This window comes from Rattus rattus, chromosome 1 (genome assembly GCF_011064425.1).
Source record: "Rattus rattus isolate New Zealand chromosome 1, Rrattus_CSIRO_v1, whole genome shotgun sequence".
Taxonomy (NCBI): Eukaryota; Metazoa; Chordata; class Mammalia; order Rodentia; family Muridae; genus Rattus; species Rattus rattus.
Genome location: NC_046154.1, coordinates 50,472,530 through 50,481,728, shown reverse-complemented (window position 1 = coordinate 50,481,728; position 9,199 = coordinate 50,472,530).

The following is a 9,199-nucleotide window of genomic DNA, read 5'->3' as shown; positions in this document are numbered from 1 at the left end:
ATACCTTATCATCTCTCACAGTGAACAATGCTAATTAAAATTGACTACAGAAGAACTTTCCTAGCAATGCTCCCCCTGACCCCCACTATTATTTTCAGAGATGTGAGCTTATTGTGCTGACATGGTGAACTACACAAGCAGACTTATTACCCTGATTCTCATGTTCCAGTTCCAGGTGTGACAATTTTGAAGACTCAGGAAAATAAGAATGACTGAACTTGTGGTGTTAGAAACATCCCAAATTTTTTGATGATTGATTGATTGATTGAGTCATACATTCATTCACTCACTCACTCACTTGACAGACCTTAACAGACATCAGTTATGTGCTAACAACTATGTTAGGGGGAGACAAATGAGCAGGATGTGGCTGGAAGAACCTAGTGCGAGCAGCACACTTACAGGATAAATGTATGCCCTGTGTAAGCGCTGAAGTGGACAGATGGGAACTCTACCTAGGGAGCATAGAGATACTACAGACAGACAACAATTTTAGATGTGGACTTTGAGCCATGGACAGCAACTTCTTTCCTTGACTTTCACTTCTGCTACCTGTTCTTATTTGGTGAAATATATGCAAATGATATGTGCACAGAAGGTTTGGAATCCATATCAGGAATTGGACCAGGCTAAACAGAAAATGAATCCATATCACTTTGTGGCATGAAATATATAAAGTTCTACGTTAAAAGGAACCAATCTTAAACTCCAGGAGGATGGTTGGGACATGCCCCATTGTGCAGTACCTATAGGAAGATGGCAGGCAACAAAGGTATCCAACAATGTGATGGCATTCTAATTGAACATCACCAGCTCTTTATGACACATCAGACCACCCTTTGGGGTTGAGGTATGCACATTGCCCTAAGCACAGGGAGTTGATCAGTTGAATGCTTAACCATGTCCTCCTTGGGGCTCAGTCATTAGCGCAGAGAGGTTTTTGTCCCAAGTTTCATCCTCTGTCTGGAGGGGTAGCTTGTGTTCAATAATTAGCCCCAGTGTCTTATCTTATCTTTCTTTGAAAATGGTCATTCCAACCCTGAAGTTCCCCCACAGACCAACTGATGTATTATTTCAACCACATATCACACCTCACTTTTTTACTCTGCTGGGTCCAGCCTCTCACATCCTTTACAAAGGAGATTTTGGCCAACATCATGCCTCAGTTTCAATCTCAAGGCTGTTCCTTGGAGAGCTGAGCCTCAAAGAAGCATCTACTTTGCGCTAGTTTGAGGGACCTAACAGTACGACAGTAAGGCCACCAACCTCAGGTCCATGACTGTCAGAGCTTCTGGATGAAATGCATGGCTCTAGGAAACTGATAGACCCATGAACTGCAGGAAGAGAGGAGGAGGAGGTCTTCTAAGGACATGCTGTACACAAAAAACAATTATGCTTTAGATATTAGGGTTCTCTAACTTCATAATGCCTTTATAGGTAAAGAATGAGTAATCTTTACTCCTAAGACAACTGGGCTCTCAGGATCATTGCCTTCTTTTAAAAAGATGATTCCTAACCTCCCATGGTGCTGTATTCTAAGATAGCTTTTCTTATAGAGAAATCCTTTCTTGTATTTTGCAAAAACATTTTCTCAGGTCCTGTCCTCTATAAATGATATAGACGGAATTGTCTCCCTTTTGAAGGATGCTAGGCTTTTTATTTATTCCAACGTAAAAATGATTTACATGTCAAATCACTTTTTAATTTAGGAGATAATAGAAATTTTTGCATTAACTGGATAGGTGTTGATATTGGGTCATCTTTTAGTTGTAATAATAGTTTTAGTTTATATTCCACTTAAAAAGAATCATTGTATTTTCCACCAACAAATTGAGCTACTTAGGAACGAAGTAATAGGTGTATTGGATTAACTCATGATAATGCAGAAGGAAAATATAAGCAGGAACATAGATAAAATAAAATTGGCCACACATTGCTATTGAGGCAGGATAATGGCAGCCACTCTACTGACCCATATTAAAATGTTCCAAGCTGGCAGGTATTGTGAGATAACGGTGCAGTAGACAGCCAGGATATAATGGCTATTTGGGTTATGTTTGGGGCAGGGATGGGGAGTGGAGGAAAGATGGTCATGTTTGTTAGTTTTTATCAAGCTAGAGTTATCTGAGAAGACAAACCTCAACTGAGAACATGTCTTCATCAGATTATCTGTAGGTAAGCCCATGAGTAATTTTCTTGATTGATGATCAATGGAGGATTGAGGATTGAGGATTGAAGATGCATAGTCCAGTGCATTGTTGGTGGTACCCCCAACTCCAGGCAGGTGGTCCTGAGTTCTATAAGAAAGGAGGCTTAGCAAGCCCTTAGGAGCAAGTCAGTATGCCCTGTTCCTCCATGGTCTCTTCTTTAGTTCCTGCCTTGAGTTACTGGCATGGCTTCCTTCAATGATCTGTGATCCACGGTGTATAAGTCAAATAAGTCAGCTCCTTCTTAAGTGGTTTTTGGTCAGGCTTTTGCAACAGCAATAGGAACCAGAGTAGGACATGGGGTGAATGCCAGGCTGCTATTTACTCCTCTGGGATAGCTCTAATGTTCTATCAACATGACTTCTAATTGACCTCCCAAGTACAAGTCTGACAGCATACTCACTTTCTCAGGTATGAACATTCTGGGGAACTGAGCAGTGCAGGAACAGTTTTTGCTCATCACCAATCAGTCCATCATCTGCTTTATGACTCAGGGACTTACTGAAACTTCTCATTTACTGAAGACTACTTTCTCAGTTTGATAAATTCTGGGTTTCTACCCTTTGGTTTTCCATTATGTGTTAACTTTGGTACCAAAGAGTTGTACTCTTCCTGCCTTCTTTGACCAGATGACTCTGATAATTTATTTGCATGTTCATTCTACCAAAGACCTCTGCTTAGAGTATCTTCTTGCTGAGGATCCTTAACCAACATGGCTGAAATCCATGAACATACATTGCAATGCGTTTGTCCTCAAAATAAGATGTTGAAACTGTGTAAAATATGCCTATTTGGGGTCTAGGGCATTATGGGTATAACTAAGGTGAAGCAATACTGGTATAACACATTTCCTAATCCAAAATGGCCAGGGATTGCCTCCATCTGAAGACACAAGAAGAGTCCTACATGGGATGAGGTAGATAGTGGCCAAGGAGCTACAAGCCAACATCAGGAAGCTCAGAAGAGTTAAAGAGGAACTACTTTTCTCAAGTTTCCAAGGGAACAGTTTTCTGGTGGCATCTCAATTTCAAACCTCTACAGCATAGAATATGAAATAATAAATGTGTCTAGATTTAAGCCATCCACTTTGTAGTGTTTGTCTGATAGCTATAAAATTGATGTAAGCCGAAGGAGGCGACAGTCAGAAGTTGGTAAACATTCACTGTAGAAACATTAAGGAATCCTGGAAAAATACCTTGGTGCAATGAGAGCCACATTGTCACTAAGTTAGAAACTACCTCTAGAGGGAGAACACAAGCTAAGGAATGCTGGCCATTGAAAGATACCAGGGAATTAAAAAATACGGGTTCTCCCTGGATCCTCCAGAAATAAATTAGTTCTTTAGATAACTTGATTTTTAGCTCAGTCATACCAGATTTACAGAACTGTAATATTATAAAATTTATATTGTTTTAAGCCAATAAATTTGTAAAATTGTATTATGACACCCACAGAAAGCTAATTTATTATCCCTTTCTCTAAAACTGCAGGCTTCTATCCCCTTCTGGGCCTGCAATCCTTCCTCCTATTCTTTCATAAGAGTCCCCAAGCTCTATCTACTGTTTGGCTGTGGGTATCTGCATCTGTATGAATCAGCTGCTGGGTGGAGCCTCTCAGAGGACATTATGCTCCTGTCAGTAGGCATAATAGAGTATCATTAACAGTGTCGGGGATTGGGGCTTGCCTATGAGACAGGCCTCAAACTGGGCCTGTTATTGGTTGGGCGTTCCTTATTCTCTGCTCCATTTCTTATAAAATAAATAAATTTTGGGTTGAAAGATTTTGGGGTGGTTTAGTATCTCGATTGTGCCATTGAGGTTCCTGTCTAACTGCTGGATATGATCCCTTCAGGCTCCATATGCCCAATGTTGTGAGCTAAGGTAAACCCCCCCCCATTGATTCTTGGGCACCTCCCTTATCCCAGGTCTCTGTCTCATCTTGGAGATGGCCTCCACCTCCTCACACCCATCAGTAATAGATTTCAATTCATATTCATGACCATCTAGCCATCTCTCCTGTCCTTCCCCATACCCAATCCTAAACCATCCCCATTCCCCCATAGCTCCCTCCCTCCCAGTTCCCTTTCTCTATCCATCTCTAATGAACAAAGTCAACTAACCCAGACCCTTGGGCTCTCAGAGTCTGAACTACCAACCAAAGAATATACACTGGCTAGACTTAGGTCTCCCTGCACATATGTAGTAGATGTACAGCTTGGTCTTCATGTGGGTCCTAAACAACTGGAACAGGGACTATCCCAAAAGTTGTTACCTGTATGTGGGATGTGTTATTCTAGCTGGACTGCCCTGTCTGGCCTCAGTGGGAGAGGAAGCACCTAGCCTCTCAGAGACTTGAAGTGCCAGGGTGGATGAATACCCAAGGGGCCCTCACCAGCTCAAGGAAAAGGGGAGGAGGGCATGGGAAAAGGATTATGGGAGGAGGTGACCAGAAGGGGACAGTGAGTAGGATGTAAAGTGAATAAGTAAAATATAAAATTAAAAATAAAACAAAAAAAATCCCAAAAACAAAACACAACAAAACTGCATGCTCACTCACAGCTAGCACACGGCAACTGGGGATTTGGCTCCATAGTAAAGTATGTAGCATGCACTTGGCCTTGGACTTGATCCCAAGCCCTGTAAGAAAGGATGCTGAAAGCAGAGTACCTGATACAGAAAAGTACAGTTGTTGACTTCCCCAGAAGTATCTTTGTTGTTACAAATACTAATCTAAATCCTTAGCTAACAATTATCTGTGTAATTGGCCCTCATGCCATTTTCTCATGCTAAATTGTCAGGATTAAAGTCTAAAAATCTGCCTGAAAGGATGGAAATGACCTTGTGCCACCTTCTCCATAGCACAGATACTCCCTCAAAGCAGCGAGACTGACCGGAGTTCTAATCTTCATTTCATCACAAGTTTTGCAACCTCCAATGAGCTGTTTTAAGCCATAAGTTACACCTTTGCTAGTAAACCAGAGCTAGAAACAGTGTCAGCCTTCCAAGGTGACTGATTCACCCATGTGACATGATAACTAGCATAGTCCTGAACATCTTAAACTTGGAATGCAAAGAAGTAGCCTGATGCTGATGTTGACTCTACCCTAGAAACATGGATGGCACTGCTTAATACCAGCCCTGAAAGCTTAAGGTGCAGATGACTCCCTCTCATTTTGTACATGTATAGTAATAGAATAGACACCTTGGTTAACTCTAAATAGTTCTGCATATGTGCATGCATGTGGGTATTGAATTTATGTGAGCCCTTAAATTGCAAACGCTACTAGCATAGCATGAGGAGAGGTTTAAATGATTACAATATGAACTCGAACCTGAATTCAGTAGCTGGAGTTTGGCAATGTCCCTCCTCCATCATATCATCTCTGTAGTCTGTCTGCAGACTGCAATAGTGCTCTTAGGGGTTTAAAGATGGTGAAGGGCCTCTGCACTCCTGTCTTCAGCCTGCTGTCCAGCCTGAAGTCCATTCCACAGTCACAGGCGTTTTTAGTTCTCATGTGCCTACTCTTTATCTACCTGATGGCACTTGTTTGGTTTCAGCATATGGAGCAGAAGCTTAGTTTCCTTGTTGTCATGACAGTGGCTTGTCTCTGCTTTCCGTGCTTAAGAGAATTTCTACCTGGGATAGTCTGTGGAATATTGTTCAGATTGAACCTCACTTCTAGCCCTAGATTCACTACCTTAGAGCCCTTTGATTTTGAGCAAGGGACTCCACATCTCTGTGCACAATATTCTGCAGACAAAATGGGGTGGACCCCAGGTATTCTGGAGAGGGTGAATGAAACACATACACAAAATGCCCAGCATTAGAATCTAATAACAATATTCATCATACTAACATTATTACTGCTTTATTGCTTCTGGTTTCTCTCCAAAGAGTATCCTCCTGTCTTCTTCAGATCTGTTTTGCAGCCTGATCCCTTGAGGAGCCATCTCCAGGGCCCACTTCCTCTGTTATATTAGGCTACAACCTCTACAATATTAAAGAGATAACCAGTTCATGATTTTATAGCATGTTAGTTACTGAATCAGGTGCAGAATGTCCTTTAATATGGCATCAATTAATAAAAGCCAAGCTGCCCCCTACCTGGTAGAGAGGATAAGAGCTTATTAAGACAATGTCTTCATAGTACTCATAAGCCCCTTGAAAGGCATTCACTAGGTAAACAGTGGGATTTGATTTTCATGTTGTTTGTTTGGATTCTTTATGCACATTCCCTGGATTGTATTAAATAGGTCCTCCGCAACGCCTCCCACTGTGTGGGTGCTTGTTAGAGCTGCTACATTCTCAGGCTGGTAAATGCTGCTGTTGGGCTCCTCTGTTTCACAGGGCATATTCCTTCCCCAACTCTCTCCCTCCCTTGTCCTTTATCCTTTGGAGCCTTGGGCCTTTCCCACTTCAAGCTTCTCAATCCATTGACCTTCACATTTGGAGGCAGATAAGACTCATAGGGGAACTATCTGATGATCTAGAAGACCAGACTACATTCTAAACTATCAAGGCACAGTCCATGGCTGAGGCCCCAAGTTCAATGTCTCTAAGCTTTTCCAAATAGTTCCGGTGTGCAACCAAGACCATGAACTGCTGAGCTTACCTGACTGCTGTATATCCTGCAGATCCCAATCATGTGACCTGATAAGCAAGCTAGGACTTACATCTTATCTCTACTCAACCAAGAGCTCCTCTATGACCCATTGTTTTTTGTTCTCCACCATCAAGGAATAATAAGACCTGAAAAAGAGCAGGTGTTCAATCCACATTTCTTCAGATAAAAGCATTCCTTTTCCACCCTCAGGGGATTACCTTGGTTTCAAAAATCGATCAGAATTCATACTAATTCTATCCACTGATTGTTCATCCTCTAAGTAAACGCTGATTTTGTTGCTGTCTGATAGGGACAGAAGACCAGTACAGTGGCATGGTACAACTCTCATCCATAGGATCAGGCTTGGCCATGGCCACTCAGAAGAAGACTTGGGGTTCAGGGACAGAGCAGAAAGAGCCAAGGCCTCCTAACATTCACATTCAAGTTCAAGTACACTCTTCCTTCCATCCACATGTCCTCTCTCAGTGGCTTGGATAAAAGGAATGATACTGCTTAGTGCTCAGGTGGTCTGGGTCACTAAAAGACATGATGCAATGAATATGATACACCCCCATGTTGATCAACTGGGATGTCCATAGTAAAGCACCATAGAAGAACCAGCTGAAACACTGGGCATGTTCTGTTCATCTTTCTGGAAGTTGGAAAAGCTATAGGCACAGCTAGTTTTCTCCTAAGGCCTCTCTTCCTGACCTGCAGGACTGCCGTCTGGCTGGGCAGAAGAAACTGGGAACTTTACAGTGTATATAATGGTTTTGCTTACCTTTTTTGAAAAATTTATACAGTATGTTTTGATTATATTCATTCATTTCCTCCAACAATGACTCTTAGATTCTCTCCAATCTTGTTATCCACCCAACTTTATGTTTGTGCTCTCTCTTCAAAAAACATGGGGTTCCATTTGGTTGTCCAACTTCTTATGAGCATGTGCCTGCCATGGAGTGTGCTTACTATACTCAGGTCCCCTATGAGACCAAATAAGAAACTTTCTCCACTGAAGAAAATTGACTTTCCCTGTTTCAGTAGCTATTAATTGCCAATAGCTCCATGGGTAACAAACTGTCTTCTAACAAGAACTTAAGTCCTTTCCTATTAGCACTTAGCTCTGATGACCTCCTTTCACATCAACTTAACTTCCTGTTGGCTCTCTATCCAAGTGTTGTCACAATTTGGCTTAGCATTTTAACACTATGGGTCAGTATGTGGACCTAGCTCATTCCACGGTTATGTCAAGCATATGGGTTAGGAATAAAAATATTGTTTCTCTCCATACCTTCCTCATTTCCTCTCTTTTTCACTCTCCCTCCCTCCCTCCCTCCTTCCTCTTTTCTTTCCTGCCTTCCTCCTTTGAAAGAACCAAAAACATTTCGAGGAGTTTTGTTTTCTGTCCATAGCTGAGGGACAAGTATATGAGCTCCATATCTTGGTTAGCGTGAGGTGTGCTACCATATGCACAGGAAGGCAGATGTCTCTTTGACATACCTTCATTTCTCTTTTCTGTATACCCCGGTGGTTCTAATTTCTAGAGAAAGTTCCACATTGTTATCTATAATGGCCATACCAATTTATACAATTGGATAAAGAAAATGCAATATGCACACACAGCAGAGTACCACTTTACCTTTAGGCAAGAATGGAATCCCATCATTTGTACCAATGTGGATGGAACTACAGATTATTATTCTGCTGAGTAAAATAAGGCAGGCATGGGGACACATGTGTCATGTGATCTCATATGTGAATCTGAAAAGGTTGATATCAGAGATGAAGAGGACAGAGAGAGAAGAGGGTGTAGATGAGACTAGGGGTGAGGCTTTCCCATGGGAACTGAGTTACAGTGAGAGAGTCTGGTGGGCTCTCGTCAAGTGGGATGGCTGAAAGAAAAGCCAGTAACACAGTGAATATTGAAAAAGGCATATCAGATGTTTCCACCATAAAGAAATGATAAATGTTTTAGGCGATAGCGATAATTAAACTGATTTAAACATAACAATGTAATGTTTCAAAATTCCATATGGTGCCCCATAAATGTATATAGTTTTTATGTTTCCATCTTTCAGTTAAAATTTGTAATTAAAACAAATGAACAAATACCAAATCTAGAAAGAAATTTTATAGGCAAGCAAAAATAAACGCATTAAAAGAAAGGAAAACATCAAAGGCTGTTTAAAAGGACTGGTGAAATCCAGTTTAACCAGGAGTTGGAGGTGGATCATGGCAGAAGTGGGGTACATTAACAGAGGAGGGTGCAAAGTTAAAGGCCTTTGCATTTTCATGTGAATAGTAATCTTTTTCTTCTGAATTTCCCAGCTTGATAGTAAGTTTCTTAAGTCAAAGGCCTTGTTCACTGTCCCTTTCTAGCATACCCTTA